The sequence below is a fragment of the Lepidochelys kempii genome, chromosome 1, assembly GCF_965140265.1.
Source record: "Lepidochelys kempii isolate rLepKem1 chromosome 1, rLepKem1.hap2, whole genome shotgun sequence".
Classification (NCBI taxonomy): Eukaryota; Metazoa; Chordata; order Testudines; family Cheloniidae; genus Lepidochelys; species Lepidochelys kempii.
Genome location: NC_133256.1, coordinates 196,950,419 through 196,977,122, shown reverse-complemented (window position 1 = coordinate 196,977,122; position 26,704 = coordinate 196,950,419). Strand labels below are relative to the sequence as shown.

The following is a 26,704-nucleotide window of genomic DNA, read 5'->3' as shown; positions in this document are numbered from 1 at the left end:
CAGAAGAGTACCCAGAAGTTACCTACTACAGGACAGGCCCAACAAAGAAAATAACACAACGCCACTAGCTGTCACCTTCATCCCCCGCCTAAAACCTCTCCAATGCATCATCAAGGATCTACAACCTATCCTGAAGGATGACCCATCACTCTCACAGATCTTGGGAGACAGGCCAGTCCTTGCTTACAGACAGCCCCCCAACCTGAAGCAAATACTCACCAGCAACCACACATCACACAACAGAACCGCTAACCCAGGAACCTACCCTTGCAACAAAGCCCGTTGCCGACTGTGTCCACATATCTATTCAGGGGGCACCATCATAAGGCCTAATCACATCAGCCACACTATCAGAGGCTCATTCACCTGCACATCTACCAATGTGATATGTGCCAGCAATGCCCCTCTGCCATGTACATTGGCCAAACTGGACAGTCTCTATGTAAAAGAATAAATGGACACAAATCAGACGTCAAGAATTATGACATTCAAAAACCAGTCGGAGAACACTTCAATCTCTCTGGTCACTCGATTACAGACCTAAAAGTGGCAATTCTTCAACAAAAAGACTTCAAAAACAGACTCCAACGAGAGACTGCTGAATTGGAATTAATTTGCAAACTGGATACAATTAATTTAGGCTTGAATAAAGACTGGGAGTGGATGGGTCATTACACAAAGTAAAACTATTTCCCCTTGCTTATTTCCCCTTCTACTGTTCTTGTCAACTGCTGGAAATGGCCCACCTTGATTATCACTACAAAAGGTTCGCTCTCCTCCCCTCGCCCCGCTCTCCTGCTGGTAATAGCTCACCTTTCCTGATCACTCTTGTTACCGTCTGTATGTTAACACCCATTGTTTCATGTTCTCTGTGTATATAAAATCTCCCCACTACATTTTCCACTGTATGCGTCCGATGAAATGAGCTGTAGCTCACGAAAGCTTATGCTCAAATAAATTTGTTAGTCTCTAAGGTGCCACAAGTTCTCCTTTTCTTTTTATGGATACAGACTAACACGGCTGCTACTCTGAAATCTGTCATATATTACTAGCACTCACTACATTACAAGTATTTTCCAAACATTCCAAGGAGCCCACAGTCTACAGACAAACAACAAGACAAAAGTTAGGGGAAAGGAAACAGCAACAGTCAATTTATATTCAAGTCAGCTTAATTCACTATAAGCAGGAAGATAGAAATGGGTCTTTTAGAAGGATTAATATGTGGACAACCAGTGCAAAATATCCATAGAGAACTTTGACGAGGCATGAGTTAATATTTAACTCTATAGTTAAAGGGATTGTCTCAGGCTATGAGGTTTAGGAACCTCCAGAACTTACACAGCAACCTTACAGCTACACCAGAATTTATCTGCATAAAAGGGCATTGGTAATAAACTCCAAAAGAATTAACAATATTCACTTTAGAAAGGATTTTTTCTTGCTCAGTTTGTTTGGGAATGAAGCAATGACTGACTTTCTGAAATCATGATCCTTCCTATGTTTTGTTATTTCACGATGGATGGTGAGGGGAGAGAAGTCTGACATTAGTGCTGGTGAAATGTAGTGGATTGACAGCTCTAGAGCCTGAAGTTCTCCATACACAGAAGTCATGATACATAGGCAGTGGTAGTGAAAGCTTCCCTCACATAGCCCCACCAATGCACCTCAAACCTGACCTAGAGGAGCTCCCCGTGACACTTCAACAGAGGATTTGGTTTTAACAGCCCAATCAATTCTTATATATAACAGCCTGCACTATGCAAGGTAAAGCAACTAGCAGAGATATACCACAAGCACTGGCTTCTTTATTAAAAACATGCTCAAGACACCACAGGAATGCAGTACCAGAAATCAGAAACCTTGCTAATCCATTCCATAAACTAGATCATAGATTATTTTCTATGATAGTCCCGATATCAGAACAAGGAAACATGCTACTATAACATCATAAAGGTATCAGAGAGTCAACCCACAGCCCTGAGAATGTATATGAAGAAAACAGGAGTTGTCTGGAGGCAGCCTAATTCATTTTTCATATTCTCTCTTAAAGTCAAACACCAACTTCCTTTATTACAGCTAGCTTTTTGGCCTACAGGAGCAAGTCATAAAGATGTTATGATACACCGTTCTAATAGATATTCCATTTAATTAATAACAGGTTTAGTTTATGATCTCTGACTCTAGCATTGCTGCTCAAAGTTAGAATATTGCTGTTTCACTTCCCTCTACAGCTATTCAATCTCTTTTATTTTATTTGTAGGTATATAGTATCACTCATGGCTATAATGCCCCTGATTTCCTTTCTGAGACTTGTTTTACCATTAAGAATAGTGTGGCATGCATATGAACTAGCTGAAGCAATCTCAGACTGAAGAAGGGCAAAAATAATATCTATCTTTAAAAAGGGGAACACAGAGGACCAGAGGAATTATATACAGTCAGCCTAACTTTGATATAGGAACAAATTATTAAACAATTCATTTATAAGCAACTAGCATATAGTAGGGTTATAAGAAATAGCCAGCAAGGATTTGTCAGGAACAAATCATGCCAAACCAACATCATTTCCTCCTTTGACAAGGTTACTGACTTAGTGGATAAGGAGGAAGCAGTAGATGTGATATATCCTCACTTTAGAAAGGCTCTTGACACAGTCCCACAGGATATTCTCATAAGCAAACTAGAGAAATGTGGTCTAGATGAAATTATTACAAGGTGAGCATGGGGGGCGAGTTCTATGGGCCCGTGGTGCCTGGAAAGCTGTGGGGGCAGTGACTGGGGGGTAGCAGCACATGGAGACTCATGGCCCGCCCTGCTTAGGAGCCCCAGGTAAGCGCCGCACCCCCCACCCCTCCAAGAGCCTGCACCCCCCTTCGGCCCCCAAACTCCCTCCCAGAGCTTCCACCCCCTCCCTCCTCACCCCCTCCCAGAGCCTGCACCCGCAACCCCAGCCCGGAGCCTGCACCCAGCACCCAAACTCCATCCACGCCCAGCCTGCACCCCCACCCCCTTCCCACATACCCTCTCCTTCCCCCAAACTCCCTCCCAGAGCCTGCACCCCTCATCCCCTCCTGCACCCCCACCCCTTGCCAAGCCCAGACCCTATACCCAAACTCCATTCCAGAGCCTGCACCCCTCACCCTCTACTGCACCCCCAAAGCCTGCACCCAGCACCCAAACTCCATCCCAGAGCCTGCAACCCGACCCCCTCTCCTACCCAACTCCCTCCCAGAGCCCAACCTCTCACCCATCCTGCACCCCAGTCCCCTGCCCCAGCCCAGGGCCTGCACCCCAGACCTCCTTTCCCTAACCAAACTCCCTCCCAGAGCCTTAGGCAGGTGGGAGGTGTAGTTTGGGGGGGCATAGTTTGGGGAGGGGGGCGGGTTCTGGGCACCACCAACATTTCTACAAACCTACCGCCCCTGAAGGTGAGGGCACAACTGGTTGAAAAAAAATGTACTCAAAGCATGGTTATCAACAGTTCATTGTGAAACTGGGAGGACATACTTAGGCTCTGCCCTGGTCCGGTATTATTCAATATTTTCATTGATAACTTGGATAAAGAAGAGGAGAGTATGCTTATAAAATCTACAGACACACCAAACTGGGAGGGGTTGCAAGCATTTTGGAGGGCAGGATTACAACTAAAAACAACCTTGAGAAATTGGAGAATTGATCTGAATCCAACAAGATGAAATTCAATAAGGACAAGTGGAAAGTACTACACTTAGGAAGGAAAAATCAAATGCACAACTACAAAATGGGGAATAACTAGCTACGCAGTAGTACTGCTGAAAAGGATCTGTGGGCTATAGTGGATCACAAACTGAATATGAGTTAATAATGTGATGCAGTTAAAAAAAAGGCTGATATAATTCTGGGGTGTATTTACAGGCACGTCGTATGTAAGACACAGGAGGTAACTGTCCTGCTCTACTTGGCATTGGTGAGGTCTCAGTTGGAGTATTGTATCCAATTCTGGGAGCCACACTTTAGGAAAGATGTGGATGAATTGGAGACAGTACAGAGGGCAGCAACAAAAATGATAAAACGTTTAGAAAACCTGACCTATGAGGAAAAGTTTAAAAAAACTGGGCATGTTTAATCTGGAGAAAGAAAGACGGGGGGGGGGGGTCCTTGACAACAGTCTTCAAATATGTTAAGGGCTGGTATAAACAGGAAGGAGATCAGTCGTTCTCCATGTCCACTGAAGGCAGGACAAGGAGTAATGAACTTAATCTGCAGCAAAGGAGATTTAGGTTCAATGTTCCCTCTAATTTTTGACAGGCCATGTGCGCAAAAAATTTCTTCTGTGCAAATTATTGTGCTTCTGTGCAAATTTTTGTGCGTGCAGTGTTTTGCCGTGTGCGCAGGGTTTAGGATCTGTGTGTGCAAGCACACGCTCACAGCTTAGAGGAAACAGTGTTTAGGTTAGATATTAGAAAAAGCTTTGTAACTGTATGGATAGTTAAACTCTGGAATCGGCTTCCGAGAGAGGTTATGGAATCCCCATTGATGGAGCTTTTTAAGAGCAGGGATGTAAGAGACAGTTTAGGTTTACTTGGTCCTGCCTCAACACAGGAGGCTGGGCGTGATGACCTCTAGAGGTCCCCTCCAGTCTTACATTTCTATGATTATATGAGTGGCATTCAATACATGGGAGCCAGTTGGATGTTGCCAACAACAATCATATTGAAATAGAGAATACTATTGCAAACAAGCCTATGTCCTGACTTCCCCAATAGAATAGAAAATGTGGATATAAAAGTTGTTTTTCACACAAGTCACTGAGTGACATTGTAACACAGTTTTATAGTATATATCAAGTTAATTCTCCATCAGCCTAAGAAGAAATACCCTGATATATTACCACTTAGGGTTAGTGGAAAGCTCACTGGATTATAAATACCAATATCTGTTTAAAAGCACAGTTCTCCATCAAAGGCTAAAGGCCTAAAGGTTATATTTCTATAACTCACATACTTCCTTCTGTAAAACTTCCTTCTGCATATACTCACTCTTCCCTGTAAATTGGTCTCAATGCAAATTACATTCCCCAGCCTACATATGCTAATTTGTAACCCTTTCATACATAAATTTCATGGTTTACCCCAAACCTTTCCCAAAATCTCAAGAAAACCAACAACAAAAGGAGAGAGAGAGGGATCTTAATGTTAAAATGTTATAAATGGAAGCACTACACTAAACACATTGCTTTTAGAAGGGGAAAATGTCATGCCCTTCCTACTCATCTTACTTCAAGGCTCTGTAATGTTTAAGGCTGGAAGGTACAAAATGACTCAAAGCAATATGCCATCTGTTATCTCTGTTCTAAACTTGTATGCAGAGTGTGTCTGAAATGACCAAATAAAGAGCTGTATCTCTTGATCTAGATTGTAATTACCACAAAAACAGAGTTCATACCTAAACTTGTTTGCTACAAACAGATGGCTGCTTGCTTTTTTGTCCCATTACACGGCAGCTCTGTCCCATTAGATCCTCTTTGTGGAGAGTGACAGCCTGCGAGGTCAGTTTCTGACAAGGTCATCTGCCTTCAGAGTATGAAGGGAATGACACAGAAAGTGGGTTGGGTTATATTTAGAGTTTGGTCCAAGTCAGTGTCATGGTTCCCCACTGTCTCACGTCTCTGGGTATAACTCTCTGCTGCTACTCAGCCTACAGAATACAAACAGAGAAAAATCATTCTGAATTACTGTTGTGACTAGGTTTCTCAACTTGCTAAAACAAGTGAATTGGGAGCTCAGAGAAGGAATCATCAATTTCCTTCATTCTGTATCTTTAAACAGACAATTTTCTTTGTGAAAGTGGATTTGCCCCTTTGGAGTGAATGAGAGGAAGGAAATTGTCCAGAATACAGCAGAGGAAGATTTCCTGCACTAAGGTAAGCTTGTTTTACCTTGATGATATCATCATCATTGAGAAACTGGGTCGTTTGTTTAATGCACTAGACATGATTCTTCTGTTAGACCTGTACTCTATTTACCCTTAACATGAAGGGTTTTTTTGGGTTAATGACCTGAATATGGGTCTGGACAAATTCTCAGCTATTTGAGTGATGATGTATAAAACATCAACTTGCATTATTAATATGGGAAGTAAACAGGAAAATGATTAAGAATACACCAGCATGTGCAATTCAGTATCCCTGTCTGATTAAATCAGATTTAAGAACACCACAGTAAATATTACAGATTTAGTATTAGAAAGCGCACTCCAAGAAACGGTTACATTCTGAAAGTAAGCAAAAAGCGTGTATATGAGCGAATATGTATGAATGTATGCATGTGTGTGTAGTTAGTGATTATATTTACGTGCATTAAGTATATGCAGGTTCAGAAAATATGCTTTCCATTGACAGTAAGCATGTAAAATAGGGTTCACTGCAAGCAGCAAAGATAATTTTTAAATAAAGGTCACTCAAAAAGGTGCTCAGGCTCTCTCACATTTCCAAAGAAGTTGTACAGCTTCAGGGCAACTACAGAGAGGATACAGAGGGCATATGACAGAGGTGTATTCTTTTCAACAGAATATTCAGACTGGTAGCGCACTGTTTCCTTGTAAAACTTAAAAGCAAAAGTAGTTTGTTTTCCTTATATATTTTAATCTGTTATGATGTTTAAAAGAAAAGCATGGACAGAGTACAACATGCAATATGTAGTAAGGGCTAGGAAGAAATCTATCCAACTAGAGAGGTGACACATTTATCACTTAAACGTTACAGAATCATACAATGCTAATTTCCTTTCCACAGGAACATGATGAACAGAGGAATCTGTTTATAGTGAAGTCTGATATAAGTGAATCTCTGTTCATAATATAGTAAAGAATCCTGAATTGTTTCAGTGCATCATGGCATGCACATTGCAATTCTTAACATTACAATGAATTTCTAATTAGAGCTAAACATTTCTGTAGAGTGAAAAAATGGCTTTCCTCTATGAAGCTTTCCTGTGTATTCTCCAGTCACATTAAGTTCTTGTTTTAATGCAAACTGTGAAATGATGCTCAAGTAATAATACTAGCACACGAAGTATTAAAAACCTTATAAGTACAGTGCACTTAATGAAATTAATATTTTGTTACTGACAGACCATTCTTTGGTCCTGAAGGCCTTATGGAGTCATTTTAGTGGAGATACACCAACAGAACTAAGGTGTAAGAGCAGTTTAATGCAATAGCCTTGTCTGTGGCTATTTATGGCTTTAGCCTTAATAAACAGCTCTACAAGTCTCACCATTCAACGCTAATGTGCTAGGATCCTCAAATGCAATACTTTAAAGTCTATTTTTGTTTTTGATTTGCTCATGTACCACCCATTGGTGTTAATGAACGTTATAAGGATGACTGATAAGGCTGTTACTAGCCCCCAAATTTGTGACACGGTCTACTTCTGTCCCTTGTTCTGCTGGCTGGCAGAACAAATAAACACACTTCAGGTCACAGGACATCACCATACAATGTCATGAGTCCAACATGAGGAGGTTGTGTTGCTATGTGATGAGAATATGTCACAATGTGTTACTGGAACATGGGCGCATACACCAATGCAACACCACAATGGCTTCTTGAAAAGCAAACGCAAATAGGTGTCAGCCAATTCTAGAAAACACTCAGCCAATAAGTTGCATTGTGAACAAAAGTTCCAGACATTTTTGACACTGTACCACTAGAAGTTCTCCTTTCTGTCCCCAGTGCAAACTTGTTGCAAAAGCATATACCTCAGTTGATGCATTTGAAGGCTGGTGGCCTTTATTTTAGGAAGAATAATAAGGCAACAGGAGAGCACTGCCATTCATATGGAGTTAGTTCATCTGTGCAATGCCGACCAGTTCAATTCTTGTAATTAATTCCTGTCTCCTTTTTCTAATATATCTGCTATTAAACTCTTTTGTATAGTATATTACATTAGGCTAAAAAAGTATAATGCTTACGTTCTGGCAGAGTCTCACATGCTGAAGGAATTTATCTTGATCATTTATCTTGATCACTTCTCTTAACTTATATAAAATCACCCTCTGATGTTACCGTCTTTCCAATTTCATTTAGCAATGTACTTGCAAAGCCTGAGTACCTGACTGATTTTTGGCACAATGAAAGTATTAATGGCTGACATCCATTTCCACAAAAGTGCTTCCTAAAAGTTCATGAATCTTAAAGAATAACTGTTAACGGAATCTGTCATTGTATAGATTTGGGCTAAGTAGGAGGTGATCATTTGGATTTTCTAGAGGATTTTTTAATGTGAGAAAATTGGAGGACAACATACTGTATGTTAGGCTGTAGAAGAAGTGCTAATGTGTTCCAAAAGTTCATTACCAGGTAAGGACTTAATAGTATTAAGCAGTTACCAACATAAACTAAAAATAGCAACAAGTCTTTGTAGACGGAATTGTTTTTACGTGGATGGGAGGTGAGAGAAATATAAATGTTCACAATGAAATCTGAAATCTTTGGTAGTTTTTTGCATATCGTTGCAAATTACAAACTGGTTTAGTTTTTGTGACATTTCTATGCTTGAAGGCACCTGCTGAGTGAAATTATTTGCACAGTTAAAACATTATGTATTACGTTATTATTCTGTATGTTTTCCAAGTGATTTTTTTTCCACTGGATTAAAAGCAAAGTAGATGTGTGTCTGATTTAGATATGCAAAGGTACCTTTGGGAGACAGGCTGAACTGCCACTGAATTTCAATGGGAGTTGGGGGCTAACTTGCTCGGATGACCTTGAAAGGCTCAACCTAAACTCTTTGGGACAATGACCATGTCTTCCTCTAAGGGATTGGTCCTACAAACTCCTTCTCACATGGGTAGTCCTTACCCAGACAAGTATTCTGACTGAAGTCAATGGGGCTGCTTGCTTAAGGACAACAGGCTTGAGCCTGCATCCAGTGAAGGCAATGGGAAAGCTTAGCCAATATCTTAATACAATTATTAAAATACATGTGAGATATTAACATTTTAATATAAAAAGCCCACAAAGGGTCAAAAATTGGAGTATGGTAAGAATGGAGAGCAGACCTGTATTTGGATAAAACAAGTGTGTAGGGGTCATGGTATTCAAAGTAATTCTAGCCCTCACACTGCCCCAACTACAAATATCACCTAAATCTGACCTCACTTGTCCCCTTCCTGGGCATACCCTGCTCAGCAGGATTTCTTCTCCCCAGCCCTTTTCAGAATGATCAGGGGCTGACACCTGAGCGAGCCTTATGGCTCATTTCTGCTGGGCTGTGCCAGTGGAGTCCTCTCTCACCCCAGCCTTTATGGGGGTCTTGGTGCTCTGGCATCTTTGCCCCCCTTTCCTGGAGAGGGAAAAAGGCAGCAACAGGGCTCGAGTTCTTTGTGATCTCCCTTCGAGGATGGAAGGAGAGAGACACCAAGTAGATCTTCACCACCGTACTCAGACACAAGAGAGGGAGCACTGGGGTCTAGGAATCAACTTCCTTGCCCATTCTGGGGATTTGGGAAGGCCTTACCTTTTTTCTTTCCCTCTGCACCAAGACTGTAAGGATGAGGAGTGCTTGTCTGTTGATTACCCATGCTGCCAGCTGTCCAGGCAGAACTCTAAGGGCACATTCATCGATTCATAGATTCCAAGGCCAGAAGGAACCGTTGTGAACCATTGTAATAATCTAGTCTGACCTTCTGTATAACACAGGACAGACGACTTCCCCAAAATAATTCGTAGTGCAGATCTTTTAGAAAAACATCCAATCTTGATTTTAAAACTGCCAATAACGGAGAATCCACCATGACCTCTGGTAAATCATTCCAGTGGCTAATTACTCTCAACATTAGAAATTTATGCCTCATTTCCAGTCTAAATTTGTCTAGCTTCAACTTCCAGCCATTGGATCATATTATATCTTTCTCTGCTAGATTGAAGAGCCCGATATTAAATATTTGTTCCCCATGTAGGTACATATAGACTGTAATCAAGTAACCCCTTAACCTTCTCTTTATTAAACCAGTGGTTCTCAACCAGGGGTACATGTACCCGTGGGGATACACAGAGGTCTTCCAGGGGATACATCAACTCATCTAGAGATTTGCCTAGTTTTACAACAGGCTACTTAAAAAGCACAAGCAAAATCAATACAAACTAAAATTTCACACAGACAAAATCAGAACATAAGCAATTTGTCAGTAACAGTGCACTGTGACACTTTTGTATTTTTATGTCTAATTTTGTAAGCAAGTAGTTTTTAAGTGAGGTGAATCTGGGGGTACACAAGACAAATCTGATTCCTGAAAGGGGTACAGCAGTCTGGAAAGGTTGAGAACCACTGTATAAAACTAACTAGATCAAGCTCCTTGAGTCTATCCCTACAGGACATGTTTTCTAATCCTTTAATCATTCTTGTGGCTCTTCTATGAACACTCTCCAATTTATCAACATCCTTCTTGAATTGTGGGCAGTAGAACTGGACACAGTATTCCAATGGCCAGCACACCAGTGCTAAAAACTGAGGTAAAATAAGAATTCTGGTGCTGAAGAGTAAAAGGATGGGTGACCAAATCCAAACAACGCGTGTATCAGCTGGAAATATTCAACCATATTCAGATAACCAGTACTGATGCTAATATGCTTGCCTACACCGAGCACCTCCCAATGCAACTGAACAGCGACTGGAGCCGGGGTATTCCGCTCAGTCCTGCTGTCCCTGAGCCAAAAGGGACTGGAATCATTACTCAGGCTCTGAGGTGGGGCCAGAGTATCTGACCATTTTCCCAAGTGATTCCCTTTGGCTGGTGATCAGGATGATGAGGGGACTGTGACCAGCATCCCTCAGCCAAAGGAAAAGTAACGTGATGGGAGAGGAGAGGAGAAGGCTGCAATGGAAGAGGGGAGAAAGTGGCCGAAATATATTCAAAACTAAATAACTGTCTAATTAGCTGCAATTCAGTTGCTCTCATTTTTAAACATGTATTCTGTGGCAGCCTCTTGAGGGGAACCAGGTGGGAGCCCCATTGTGCTAGCCCCAGTACACAGAAAATGGCAGTCCTGGACCTCACCCAGCTTACGGTCTAGGATTCTTCAGTAACAGTCATCTCAAGAGCTGGACACAGATTTCCCAGGGAATAATCATGATGCATTTCACGTTTTATGCAGGCATACTGTCCTTGCAAATTAACTCATTTCAACATTCTTTCATGCTGATTATCGTGACTCTCAGCATGCCCTATTACAGGAGGGATGATAATGGAGATGGTGCTCTCACATATGGAAAAGGAGGAGGATGGGCTGGCTTATTAGATAGCCAACAAGGACAACAAAAAATTTCAAAACTGGAGTTGAGCAAAAAATTCACATCATTTCATTTTCTGCTGAAGAATCTATTTTCCCACCTCATTTTATTGGTGACAGGGAGGAAGAAAAATCAGAGTTGATACTCACAGCAAGCCACACAGCCCCAAGCTTCGTCTGACCTGCTTTTACAGATCCATCGCTCACAATGCGACAGAAAAAAAGAAAAAACTTGTCCATGGGGTTGCCCGCCGGATTTCACCCTCTGTGCACCAGACAAATAACATCTTAGTGACATCTCAGTATAGAACAACAGATATTCTGCTCTGAGAAAAACAATGGAATCTACAGCCTGCATGCTTTCTCTGTCTGGGACATTGCTGGAGTGAACAGAAGCATCTCCGACATTGCATTTCAACTGTGCATTAGAAAATATTATCCCCATAAGGGGAAATTCACCCTTCCCCTCCCAAAAGCACCTGGCTTTGTGTTTCTATCCAAGGAGAGGCTGGGGACTGCCACCTGCAGTCATGGGCGGGCTACAACACAGTCTCTTTGTGACTGCTATTACAGTTGATGGGCCGGAATATTGACTGCTACTCCTCTGTCCTCCAAGCACAGATTCCTGGACACTGTATCCACTTAGACCTGGGTCTAGTGGTCCCTCCATCAACATATGGCCAAATATTCACCTCTGTAACAGATTATTCAGAATTGGTGAAGAACCCACTTCTGTGGCAGAAAGGGCACAGAGTCCCCCCTGTGTGGGATGAATTTTGCCCTTAGAGCCAACTCCTGGGAAAAATAGCACAACTTGAGTAAATGGGCTGGGCGCTCAGATTAAAGCATGCAAAAAGCACATGAACAAAACTGTAATCTGTAGCTACCACATGTAGTAGTTGGTGTCCACCTGAGCTTTGCAGGTACCACATGGTACCTCAAATGCAGCCCCACTGTTGCTCCATATGCAGATGTTCTGCCCATGCTCCCATCTACAGGCAAATTAGGGAGTTCTACTACATGAATGCCCATTGTCCAGCCACTCACACAACACAAAGGTGATGTTTGGGACTGGCTGCAGGGAGGGCAATTCATGATTTGCCCCTTTGATTCTCTTAGAGGAGAGTATTTCTTAAAATGGCCCTTAGGCTTTGCTGGGTGAGGGGGGAGAATAACAATGAAATCTTCACTTAAAAAAAGAAAAGAAATATGATGACAAAAAAGAGAATTAAAATGACCAATTCACAGTATTTGAACCATTTGATTTACCATGCAAAGAAACATCCCAGTTTTGTGTGCATCAGTTTGGACATTTTCAGGATAAAGATCATTATCTATACCTTACATATCCACTTTCAGCTGTCTCCAAAGAGTGATTACTTTTACTGGACTGTGTCTTGCATTATTTTCAAAATTGAACATAGCTGTTTACAGCTTCCAGGCTACTGACAAACTAGAGCAGTCAACTGAAAATGAGCATTAAGGTTGGAGATCTATTCCTTTCCATGGCAACAGATGTTCTAATAGCAGGTTCACAGATAGACCCTTGGTCCCACAAGGGATTAGCTCAGAAAAGTCCAGAAGGAAGACAATAGTAGGGGGAAATTACTATAACATTTCCACCATGGCCTGAAACTTGGATTTGTGCTCTGAAGCCCTAGCTGACAGGAGTTTAGAACGTACATTTAATCTCGCAGTATGCTAAGGAAAGTCCACAAGTTAAACAGAGGAGCTGAAAAGCCTAGAAAAGCGTTGGCATCAATGCCAAAACTTTGCTGACGGGGCCTTTCTAAGAACAGTGTAGATGTAGACTTCAACGCCAGCTGCCGAGGGAGTGTAATACATGCAGTGCTGACATAATGGTACATTTCATTCGAAGATTACTTAATTTTATTAAAAATATTTTTCATTAAAATTCCCATGTTCATGATATGGCCATAATTATATGGGAAAAGGCAATTAAAATTCATTATATATTATATAATTTTTTCATTTGTTCCTCAGGCAAATATTTCATCTTCAGTTATATATACTAAATGTCACCAGCCTCAGGTAACTTGCACCAGGACTAAAAAGTTAAATCTAAGTATAAAGACTGTACTGAATTCCATTCTCTATCCTACTGCAAAGAGGAGATGTATTTGTGCATATCTATGCATTTTATATACAGACAAATATGGCTTGAAGACCAACTCCAACAGACAATCCCCTGCTTTAAGCAAATATTTTAAAGTAACCTTTCTAATTAATTTTTTACAACTTTTATTCAAAGCCACCTTTTCTAAGAGTCATTTATTGCTGGCCCCATGGCCGGTCATTTACATGGAAAGTAAGAACAGTGTGAAAACTCTCCTACGCACACAATGAACACTATTTAAAAAAAAAATCAATATTTAGCGTGCTTTACTTTACCACAGTATTTTGGAATTTCCTATACCACAAACAACGCTGCATGAGAGAGAGAATGCATAACCAAAAGAGGAAAAAATGCAAGTCACTTCCAACAGTAGACCTTTGGATGATAAATATTTGGGAAGATCTCTCTATGAAGTTCAACAGCTTGAAAAATAATGTGCATAGTACAATGAAAACTGGATATGTTAGGCCAAATCTTGTTTGTCTTAGTTACACGAGTGGTCTCACCCAATAAAATAACTTATGAAAGTAAAACAGGCAGAAAATGTTACTTATTTTCACATCCCTTGTTTGGTGGAGTAGAATTAAGGGATAAAAAGGTCAGTGCTTGCTCTCTTGCTGAAAGCCATTAGGAGTGGTGATCTCCCAATGAAAGAGGTACAAGCATTTGGCTTGTAAATTGTTAATCAGAGTCACTTCCTACACAGGGGACTCTATCGGTGCTGGTGTCACCTTGTGAAATCATTTTAAGGTTTGCTGCCTTTCGTTGGGTCTGCAGGAGTGTGATGCCAAGATCAGCTGTTTGAATTCCCAGTTTGGAACATAAACATGTGCTGTAGCTGCTTATGCAAGTAAAGTAGGGTTCAGATATCCTGCTGATGAGGGTGGTATTAGGCTCTGAATAGAACAAAACTAGCTACTACTTCAGTTTCAGTCCGTTACTGCAAAAGTCACCCTACTGCTATCCCCAAAATAAACGAAACACAAACCTTTTTTTTTAATTGTTTTTGCATGTCTTTAGGTTTCAAAATTAAACTCTCCCATTAGCTATATCAATAATTAGGAGGGGAAATTCCACCTGGAAAGGAGGGTGAATACTTGATTTATTTGCACTCGTGAAAAGTGACAGATTAAAACCAACTGGATGGACACAAAAGTAGCGCAGTCAGTTGCTCTGCAGTTCTTCCTACATAGCGGTGCCAATGCACATCAAGCCTCAGCAGCAACACCCCATGCTGTTTGACTGCTCAGGAGCTGAGTCAGCAACATTATTTAATAGCTTTTTTTGATGTGGACAAGAAAGACATTTCAAGTTCAGACTGAGATGACCCAACTCTGTCAGTTTGTAACATAGAATTTGAGCCTACATCTCTAGGTGAAAAGTAGAGCATTAATCCCCATTATAACTACTTTCACCTGACTGCTAGTGAGTCTATGTAGAGGGACAAGTAGCCTAATTATAGAGGGAACACTCCTTAAAAATTTTCCCTGTGGTTGCTCTCATGAATCCCTTTCAGAACCCCGATTATCTCCCATTTTATAAATCCCACCCAGTTTGCGCCTGTGGAAGGGTTGCTGTTAAGTTGTAGGAAATGCCCCCTCCAACCAGTGGAACACAACACAGAAAATCAACAGGTCTCACCAGATAATGCACAGCATTATCATTAGGCCATTGGAGCAATCAGGGCCGGCTCCTTCTCTGTCGTACTCTTCTGTAGCACGTCTTCTAAAGAGTGCCTTCATAATTGAAGACAATCTATTGATATATTAAAATGTATCCGTTTTACATTATTTTAGAGAAGGTAAAACACTAACTGCTTGACAGTTTCAGATTTTACAATTGTTGAAGGTATATTAAAGGCATTAGTTTATGTTGCACATATTCTTTGCCTTCTGTATAAATACCTATTACATACATTCAGAGGGGGTGGCTCCAAACAGTACACTTGTAGCTGTATGCAGATCTGTGGGAAAGTCTGTTTAGTGGTTGTATTCGGTGTCTGGGGATAAAGATTCCTAGATTTACTCCTAGCTCTAATACTGGCTTGCTGGGATCTTTGGCAAGTCACAAAACCTCTTTTTGCATCAGTTTGCCCATTTGTAAAAAAGGACCCGTAACACTGTCTACTGTCAGGACAGAGCACCTTCAGCTGAGCCTGAGGACTAGTCAGCCCTGCCTCCAGGCAGATAAATGAGCTCAGCTGGGTGCAGGGGTCCTGGAACACTGTGTATAGTGTGGGTGCTGAGAGCTGTTGAAACAAACTGTAAACCCTGGAATGTATATGATAGAAACCACTTCAAGCCAGGAAGTGCAGCCACACCCCAGGCACCCCTATTCCTGCACCTATGGCTGGGTTGTGGTAGGACTGCCTGACTGCCAACCCACCTGGCTGGCTGAAGGGAGCCAGCAGCAGTACCAGGTTGCTGGGTGCTCAATGCTTTGCCCACTGCTGTGATTGCTCATGCTCCAGCCTTGCTCCTCACTTCTTCCAGCCCTACTTCATCTCTGTGTCCCTTTCCTGGCTCTGGCTCAGACCCTTGGCTCTGGTTCCCGGCTCCTGAGTCCACCTGATCCTTGGCTCTGCTTCCTGGCTCCCACCACTGGCCTCCAGCTCTGGTTCCTGGCCACCCCCAGTCTGGTTCTAACCACTGAGCCGGTCTGCTGGCACTTGGGCTCCCGACACCTACCTTACTGGGGTGGTTTGAAGCTTAATTAATATTTGTAAAAGGCTATGGGATCCTTGGGGGAAAGTATTGTAGAAGCATAAAGAATAATTAGTGAATTTATTACCTTCATTTTCCCCTTGTACAATAAGGACAGAAGGAACACAGAGTCTCTGTGCGATCCACTGAAAAAGAAGCAGTGCTTTGTAATGAGCTCCATGTATCTGCCTTCAAAATGTCAAGATGAAAAACTAACCTGAGGCTGGCTCTATCAAAGACACAGATCTGGCTAAATGAGACAGAATTTAACCCTGAACTTACAATTCTGAAAATTCTGCATAGTAATAAGAAATATTCGAAGTGTCACTTTTTCATAGCTTTATTAGACCAAAACTGTCTAGGAGAATGTGTTGGCATCGAAAAAAAGATGGAGAGGGATCATGTCTATCCAAAGGGTTTGACTGTTGCACACAACCCAAGGAATAACTGGAGAAAGATTTTGTAAAGCTAGGGTTGGAATACATGGTACAGAGGACACAGAAGCAGTATTTTCTCTAGGCCCTGAAGGTCTCGGTGCAGGAGACAATGCCTCATAATGCAAATATCCTCCAATTCCCTGCACAATTTCACACACACTGAATTTCTCACTCTAGGCCCTGTGAGGAACTGTGGTTTCTTCCTCCTTTCCTTTATAGCAAAATCAATGCCACGAAAACACACAAAGGTGGAAGAACTTTATCATTGTTACAAAGGAGTCTGGATAGGTATCACTATTAGTGAAGAGGACAGCAGCATCTAGATGTAACAGCTTTCAGAGTTGTTTTTGCCAGTTACCAAAACTAGCAACATTCAAAAGAGTCAAAGAGTTAAACTACAGAAGTAAAAAGAAAAGGAGTACTAGTGGCACCTTAGAGACGAACCAATTTATTTGAGCATAAGCTTTCATGAGCTACAGCTCACTTCATCGGCTGCATAAGTGAGCTGTAGCTCACGAAAGCTTATGCTCAAATAAATTGGTTCGTCTCTAAGGTGCCACTAGTACTCCTTTTCTTTTTGCAAATACAGACTAACACGGCTGTTACTCTGAAACTACAGAAGTAATAAATGATCTCAAGACAAGATCAATGTAATGTTTTACTGGTTGCATGTTGCTGGGAAGGAACATCTATCCATAAGTTACTTCGTCAAACAACCAGTAATAAAACCAGAGACCAAAGTAGTGAGAGAAGAATTAGTCCTATATATTTGGCGATGATGTCTGGTCTGGCTTGATTTCTGACTGAAGTGGCCAGATAGCTCTGTTGGGGGGAGGAGGGGAAAAAGGGAGAGAGAGAGAGATGAAGGTCAGCAGAGAGGTGTCATCAGGCTGTGTTGAACATAAAGCCTTGGAGGACATAAACAAACACTGGTTGAATGGAAGTTTCAGTTGAGTAAGGTTTAATTAATCAGAGCTGTCTTGTATTCTAAATTCCCATTTACCTCATCTAACTCTGCAGACTGAAATACTGATTTTAGAATATCTTTTAACTTTGTTTTAATAAACTCTTTACGGTTTCTTGCAAGCCTCAGAGATAACAATTTATTTTTGATGTTTTCTCATTCCTGTGATGGAGACTTTAAATACTCTCTCATCCTATAAATCTGTATGGTAACAGCTGCTATATATTGCGTATAAATTCAGGTGCCAAATCCTTTTTCAATACATTTCTTAATCTTTAGGATCCTGAATTTCCCGTCAAAAATTATTTTTCATAATTGCAGAACATTTTAAAAATACTTAGACCTCCATTACCTGGATTATTATTAACTCTGATGTCATGAGGCCTGGATATCAGAGTATTAGTCTTACAAAGACATGCCACCATTATATGTAGTTAAAACATTTAGTCGCAAGTTAAAAAAAGTATTACTTACCATTTTATAACCATTCATTAGATTACATACATTCAAAATCAATAGTGACTACAGATAAGAATCAAATTATACATGCTGAAATCTTGCACAGTTTCCAGAATAACCCCAAACGCTGTGATGTATATTAATTTGATATATTTAAACTTAATCAATTATATATCTTTCTGACAAATACATGGTGAATGACAAACTGCCAAGTAGTGTGGGCCCAACATTTAGATTTTGTGTAAAAACATTATGAAACCCAATAAAAATGACCTTATGCACATTTTAAAATTTACAATAAACACGGCTTGTTTTATTTTCTCATTTGCAGCCCAAACTTATGAGAACCAGAATCAGAAATTAAAACTTTCTAGAAAGTCTAGTTTTTTAGCAGTAATGGGAGGAGGGAGGGAGCTCATCTTTAAATACATGGATTTATTTTAACCTAATAGTGTTTCCTTTCAACATTTTGAAGTTATTACATTCTGAATGCCTACAATCAGGTCTCTCAAGCTCTCATTACATGGGAAATCTGAATACATTTCTGCTCCATATCTGTGGCCCAACCAGACCTGTGAAGGTGGCTAAAACTGTATCTTCTAGGTTAACATTTGCCTGCAACACAGCACTTCCCCACACAGGCAATAATTACCAAGACATAGGACATTTCCTGAGGATTAATTATAGTTAATATCATCCAGTCACTAATCTCCAGGAAATGCCCTGAGCCTACATTTATTACTATTGTAAACTAAGGGAAAATATTCATCTTATTTTCTTTTATAGTGGGAAATGTAGTTTCAGGTGGTCTGCACTGAGTATTTCCATATATACAATATGAATGCATTGTACAATAGCCATGCAGATTGCTTGAATGATCTCTTAAGAGTCAGTTTGAATTATAATATATCAAACTGTAATATACTTTGGTAATCACTAGTTCCAGGTCCCTGATTTCTTAGGCTTGAAATCAGTCTGAAATTCATCCTACCCTGGAGTGAAACTGCATTTACAACTTGTTTCTTTACTATGCTTTTAAATAACTGAACTTCACTCACAGAATTTCAAGGACTTCACTCTCCTTAAAGAACAGTGCATGTGAAAATAACTAACATGATGGTGTGAACATTTCTGAAACTCACTGCTTCTCAAAAGCACAGCTGCACTTGATCCTGTAGCTTTATATGGGTCCAAGATACAGGATTCTGGTTCAGTGATAGATATCGTCCCCAGTGCTCTTTGATCTCTATCCATGTACTCTATCTATCCATCCATCCATGTACAGGTACTTACATTGTGCCAGTCATTGTAGTGTTGATGTGCTAAGTACAGGAATTTCATACTAGAAGGGTAGGTCTATACTGCAAATAAACATCCATGGCTGGCCCGTGCCAACTGGCTCAGGCTCGTAGGGCTCAGGCTATGGGACTGTTTAATTGTGGTGTAGACATTCAGGCTTGGGCTGGTGCCACAGCAGGCATCTCCACTGAGTTAAACAGCCCCATAACCTGAGCCCTGCAAACTTGAGTCAGCTGGCACAGACCAGGTTTGTGTGTTGAATTGCAGTGTAGACCTACCCTAAGGGGCTCTTGTTTGTTTAACCTGCCAGAGTGTGACCACTTATAAGAAGGGCTAGTGAACAAATTAGTCTTTTCTTCCTGCTTTAGAGCACAGTTCATAAGTTTATCCTGATCTCTTATGATAGAAGAGTTCCTTGGCTAGATGCTTTTTGCTAAGAATGAGCATGACCTCGGTAACAACAGCTACATTGCAACTATTGCTCACAAGAGCTCGGAGTGGTGAGCAGGGAGAAGGAGCTCTTTTAGACAGATGGATCCTAGTCTACTGAAGACTTTCAGGGTGAGGCCCATGACTGGGACACCAGTGAAGTGTGTGATGCACTCTTGTGATGTTTTTTGTTTTGGTATATCTGCTTTGCTCAGGGGATATGCTGTTGTATTCTATTCATCTTCATTTGTTAGCCCCACGTAGAGAGAGTAGCAGTAGCCCATCTCAAACTAACAAAGGCGAGAGCCCTTGTGCCCAGGTCTTTGTTTGAGAGAGAAGGAGGTGTGGCTATTTCACAACTAGAAGGTAGAAAAAAGCACTTCCAGCAACTGCGGGTAAACAGGCATAGCCCAGGGGTGGAGTAGGATTCTGAGACCAAGCACCCCTCTGACAATCAATAGAAAAGATGACCTCGCAGTGATCCTACAAGATCTTAAGAAATGCTTCTCCTTAATACAAGCATCACATCCATTTTACTTGGGCTCAGTTTGAGACAGCTGGTGTTCTTCTGCACAAGGAAGAAGCTGGGTGACAGCACTCTGCCTCAGACAAGAAGAATAATGTAGAGCTTCAGAGGGGAAGGGGTCTAGCCTTCTGGAAAGCCATGGAGAGCACTCACAGTGAGGAGGAGCAGCTGCCCATTTCAGCCCTCTGATGAGAACGAGATGAACCATCTGAGACTGTTTCCATTGACTCATGTTTTGTTCGGCAGGCAAGTTAGCAGTCTCTTGTGGATGCCTCTGTTGAAAGCAGCAGACAAGTCCAGAATCCCTGGAGAGTTCATTTTTCAGCAGTGTGCACTTTCCAGTTCTTTGAGAAACTATTCAAGGCCAGAGCAAGAACAACTTCCTGATTTATACTTGTGTGGCCGAAATGTAGCCAATTATTTTAGTTTATTATCCATTTATTGTGTGATGTTATGATTAACCAATATGTTACATCATATATATTCATTGTATGTTGATTAGAATGAATTTATAGGATTATAAAAGTGTAAGATTGATCACTATTTAGTAGAACCAAGTATTAGACATGAGTAAGACAAGCTGAAACACAAGAACCTGTAGGATGAAGCCAGCGAGAGTTTAGTTTAGCTATTTTAGGCCTTGGAAACAAGAAATGATGACATAAGCCAATGTCTGGAAAATAACCTGATGTTCTAAGATTATGGGAAAAGAGAGACCAAGTGGTAATACCGTGCAAAATTACCCAGAAGGTTAATATTAGATCATAAAAAACTGTAAAGGTGCATCTGTCTCCAACATGTGTCTTAACCATAGGATACAGGTTGTGCATCAATACTAATGAGAATAAAGGGAACTTACACAGCCTATAGAAAACTGGGGTTTCTTATGTTTCCAGGGGACACAGACCAATAAGAGAAAAGAGGTCTGACACTTTTATGGACATGCACAGAATGTAGGTATAGACACAATCATATTAAAAAAAGGGGATGCCCAGAATGGGAAAATTGAGCTCCATATGGGAGACTCCAGCAGGAATCATCCCTCTACTGATGATCAAGCCATGAGAGACCCATCAGACCGTAACACTGTCGTTAAGGATGTGAGTATAACTATATTTGTAACTTGTGCATAGGTCTGTGTAGAATTTTTATATGCTTGCCAGGCAGGGCAGAAAATGTTTTCAGTGCCCATCTCTGAGCACCTGAGTAACACACACCACAACACACAGCCAGCCAATCAGCGGAGGGAGAAAAAAAAGCTGGTGCCCACAGTGACCACCCTGCTTGACTGACTCCAGAGCAGCCTTGAGTATGAGATGCTCAGGAATAGATCCTAAAGAAGCATTTGAGTAAGAAGCTGGTATATGAGCTGTTCTTGAGTGAGAATACTTAATTATTTGTGATATCAGTCAGAATCGGAGTTAAATAAGAGAATCAGTGGGACTACTGACTACTTTTCCCATCTAATGGGGTTTGGAGTGCGTTGCTCTCTTTCCTCCAGTGTAATTAGTGGTGGCTTGGTGCAGCTGAATCAAAAAAATGAAGTCATGATATTCAGTACCCTAAAATGGCGGAGACAAAAATGATGTTCTCATTTATAAGAGGATAGCAGTTACCGATCTCACCAGACTGTAAAATAGGCAAGAACTGCTTAAGCATTGCCAAGAATGACTTGCTTCGTCCTTGTCTGGAGTTTTTTTCTTCTGGCATGTTGGTTCTTAAAAGGGGAGAAATTCACATATTTTGTTGTACCAAAGAAAGTATCAGAGTAGCAGCCGTGTTAGTCTGTATTCGCAAAAAGGAGTACTTGTGGCACCTTAGAGACTAACCAATTTATTTGAGCATAAGCATCTGATGAAGTGAGCTGTAGCTCACGAAAGCTTATGCTCAAATAAATTGGTTAGTCTCTAAGGTGCCACAAGTACTCCTTTTTCAAAGAAAGTATCATAATTCTTTAATAGGAAAAGGTCTCATGGAAAGGTGGACAGTATAAGTAGTGGAGATTATCCCTCAGGTACTGCAGGATAGCATTCTAGATAGTTATTCTATTTAAACAGCTTGAATACTTTGTATGTGTAACAATCACTCTTCAATCTCTTTCCCCAAAGTTTATTTGGCAGACATTACTACATTTCACACATTTCTGGAGCAAAACCAATTTCTTCACAATATGTGGGGGATGACTTTTACGGAAGGGAGACATACAAATCCCCCCATAAAGAAACTTGTTATGCCAAGGTGATATTGACCCCTTTTGAGCTGTGTGTGTTGATAGCTCCCATATTAGATCTAATGAATTCTGCAGGGAAGCCTGGAGTCATCACCGTGTTGTTGTTACATGTGTTTCTGAAGCACTCATCACTATAGCATGTGAGTATTTTGCAAAATTAAAGACAGATCAGTTCTAGTTGGAAGAGTCCTCCTTCCTTGTCCTGTGAAGTTGCTCTGTTGCTCAGACATTGATGGGTGATTTTAGAGATAGCTGTCAGGTATCTCACAACATGATTGTTAGGAAGAAACTCTTGCCTGTATACACCTAGCAAAATGATGTAAAGATGGTAAATTCTGATATAGTATTGCCAACCCCAACTGCTCACAAATCATGAGTCAGGCCCCTCAAAATAATGAGACTGGCTTAAAAATCACATTATTTTTAAAAAATGAGTTATTTTTTTATTTGCCTTCTGGTTTCTGAAACTTTAGGGTTCATGTTTTCAAGGTTTTCTTGGCAAAGATAAAGGCTAGAAAGTTTTGGTTTTCGGTTTTTTTTTAAATGAAAGCTTAGATCCTCCAGTAACCATGATTCCAGGAGTTGTGGCTTTAAGAAAACCACCAAATATCATGAGACTTATGATAAAATTTCAAGAGCTGGAGATGTTGGATTCATGACAGATGCAAGTCCACAACTGCAAACTCTCAGTGGAGAATGCCTTGTTTCTGACATCATGAGTTCAAACAGAGCTCTGTCAGCTGGTACATCCCTGCTAAGTGTATGGGGAGCAGAGAGGGGTCAGCACTGAGACATCTGTGTGCTGAGCCTATTTAGGAATTGGAAGGTGGGGAATGAGGACTTAGATATTAGCCAATGTAGAACTCAGAGCACTGGGTTATGCCCCAGCTATGCTTTTTAGGGAGTTAGCCCCAAGTGAAGCATGTTGCATTTGCTTACTGTTAGAGCGGGGAGGAAAAATGAGAAATTAGGGAAATTCTAGATAACTTAAGGCAGCGTTGTGTGTGTGTTTCTGCTTTCAACCTTTCCTGGTGGGGGATTTCCCATTCCCGTTGCTTGACGGGGCAGTTAAATCAGTAGTTTCTGTTCATGTTGTTCTGAGTTGACCATAGTTTTAACCTTCAGCATACACAGCAGGTGTTAAATGCATCACCTCTGCTCTTTTGAAACCTGAGCTAAGCACTCGGCTGGTAGCACAGTGTGCAAAATATCAGAATGCTTGGAACTTGCAAGTCTGTACAGAAACTGCCTCTCCAAGTAGAAAAGCTGGGCTTGAGCCTTGTTCTAATGTAGTAATTTCATGCTTTACCCTTTTGGCTTTTCAGTCCAAACTCTCCCTAAGCCTTGGTTCCACAAGCAATTATTGCTAGACACAAATCTTTGTTTTCCAGTCTGGAAATAATTTAAATGGGCCCAAGAATGTAATTGTCTTTATAAAATTGTGATTGTTTTCTGCTATAAATTACTACTGTAATATTTGCTGTAAAACCCACTATAAAATAGCATGTCTGTAGTACTGTCAAGTTAAAAAAAAATTTAAAGGATTGCAGAAATAGGTGCTTGGCAAGGGATAATTTTTCCCAGACAGTCTTTATCACTTCCACTGGCAAAGGAAATCCATTATCATCACCATCAATCATGCGTGTGCTTTACTGCTTTTAAACTGAAATGTCCCACCCTTTTTTTACTAAAATAAGTTTCATCCTTGAATATTCATCTCATATTTTCTTACTTTATTTTTTTATGTATACCAGTCATGCAGATGCACAAAGGGAAGAGTGGATGCAAGGAGGCCTGCCCCTCACACATACCACTCTCTTGCACAGAACTTGTCCCTCCTAAAAGGAAGCAGGCAACAGAGAACTGATCTGTCATGGAGGAGCGTGCATATTGTACTCCTTTAAGAGGTGTATTAGCAACCAACCACATTCCTCCTACAAACAGAGGAGCTCTGAGCTTCGTGCACCTTGGAGCTACTTGGGTTCCACACCAACCGTGATGCAACCCAGTGCCTTAAATGCACAAAAGAGCCCTCCTTCTCCCACCACCAACAGACTGAAGACCTCTCTGTCTCCTAAACACCAAGTATGCAGTGGAGATCTCCAGTTCATAGCAGTGATTTTTTTTTTTTTTTTTTTGGTGGGGGATATGGAGAGAGGCTATACGTGCATATATTTGTATGTCTAGACCAGGGATGGCCAACCTGTGGCTCTGGAGCCACATGCGGCTCTTCAGAAGTTAATATGCGGCTCCTTGTACACGCACCGACTCCGGGGCTGGAGCTACAGGAGCCAATTTTCCAATGTGCCGGGGGGTGCTCACTGCTCAACTCCTGGCTCTGCCACAGGCCCTTCCCCCACCCCTCCTTCCTTCCCCCTCCCCTGAGCCTGCCATGCTCTCGCTCCTCCCCCTCCCCCCAAGAGCCTCCTGAACACCACGAAACAGCTGATCAGGAGGTGCGGGAAGGGAGTGGGTGGCGCTGATCAGCACGGCTGCTGGTGGGCAGGAGGCGCTGGGAGCCGGGGGGCGGGGGAGGGAGCTGATGGGGCGCTGCTGATGTATTACTGTGGTTCTTTGGCAATGTACACTGGTAAATTCTGGCTCCTTCTCAGGCTCAGGTTGGCCACCCCTGGTCAAGACCACAAAAAATGGACCACACTTTGTGGTTTCTTTACTGCAATAAAGGTACAGCACCTGCAAATGTGACTTTACTAATTTCTTCATTATGGATTTGCAAACAAAAATGCTAAGGGTTTGATATTATTTCCCTTCATCTTACAGCTGTGGAATAACTGATTTTTCGGTTAGCTGGTAATTAAAAAAAAAAAGGTTTTAATATTTTGGTTTGGGTCAACCCCAAAAATGAAATTTTGAGATTTTTGGCAAATTGAAAAAGTTGAAAAAACCATTATTTAGTTTCATTTCCATTCTGACCATTTTTAAAGGTTTTTGATTTTTTATTAAATAAAATTGAGGGAAATTTATAACTGAAAAGTTGCTTTGAACTGAACATTCTAAATGTTTCGTTATTAAAATGTCAATTAAACTTTTTGACTTGTTCTGAATTGTATTTCAAACTGAACAAATGGAAACATATTTGCAAAATGTTTCAATCTCATTGAAACTGCATTTTCCAACTAAACTAATTTCAGGTGAAAAATTTCACCCAGCTCGACTTCATTTATCTATGAATTTTATACTGCTACCCATCGCCATTAATCCTGACCATCTCCCCTAACCCCTGTTCCTCTACAGCTACCTCCAGCCTAGCCATTGTACACAGCCTGTCCCCTAAGCTTTCATAGGCTACTCTGCAGGCTGTTTTCTCTAATGACACCCCAGATTCTTTCTTCCTTCCCTTCTGCTTTTTTCCCCCCCATCTCCCAAGGAGCAGACGCTCACATAAGTTGCTACCAGTGAGCAGAAGTCAGTTCATTTTACAGTTATTTTCTTCAGTAAAAACTGGATTTAGAACATGTTAGCATGATAATCTCAGAGTCATAGGAAGCTTTTTAATGGGTAATTATACAGAAACAGTATAGATGAATAGTGTCACCCCACCCACACTTCATCATCAGAACAAGTTGATAAAGATGTCATATTTAATATTACCCTTTTAAAGACGTATTTTTGACAAGATGAATTACCTATTTTCTGAGGTATTCTGCCCACATCAAAATGACTGGATTTATATACCTGCCTACCTAAGCATTTATACCACACTCATTATCGTATTATCACATGGCTTCAAGCTTGTGTCATCCACAGTAAACTAAAAGCTCCAAAGTTTTATAGACACTCATCCACCTAAAGTCTATCCAAGTATTTATACCTTACACAAGACTGTGGTCAGCAGCCAACATTCCCCTGTGTATGAGAGTACATGCACATACAGGCATTTGATACCACACATAACAGCTCTCAAACGCTAAGGCTGAAAATATCAAAAGAGGCCACTAATTTTAAATTTCTCCATTTTTGTGTTCTCAACTTGAGACACGTTGGGCCTGATTTTCAGAGGTGGTCAGCTTCTGTGGCTCCCACTCACTTAAACTGGAGCTCTGGGTGTTTGGAACCTCTGAAAATCAGTTTGCACTTCCAAGGCATCAGTTCTTCATGCAATTTGGGGAGAACAAGGAGTTATATGCAATCATTTTGCTATCTAGCTATATTAGTCTATTTACTAAATTGTTCAAAGGACATTCCTAAAGTGAGGGCCAAATTCAGAGGTGATGTATGTCCTACCC

The 26,704-nt window shown here is 41.1% G+C and overlaps 1 protein-coding gene and 1 long non-coding RNA gene across 10 annotated transcripts in view; one reads left to right on the top strand and one right to left on the bottom strand.

Moving 5' to 3' along the window:
• CMSS1 (cms1 ribosomal small subunit homolog) overlaps positions 1–26,704 on the bottom strand; it is a 371,436-nt gene that overhangs the window by 56,049 nt on the left and 288,683 nt on the right. The window lies entirely within an intron of this gene.
• LOC140896255 (uncharacterized) overlaps positions 5,666–26,704 on the top strand; it is a 151,805-nt gene continuing 130,766 nt past the window's right edge. Inside the window, exon 1 of the long non-coding RNA XR_012154492.1 lies at positions 5,666–5,905. This is a non-coding gene — a long non-coding RNA (uncharacterized lncRNA). The remainder of the gene's footprint in view (positions 5,906–26,704) is intronic.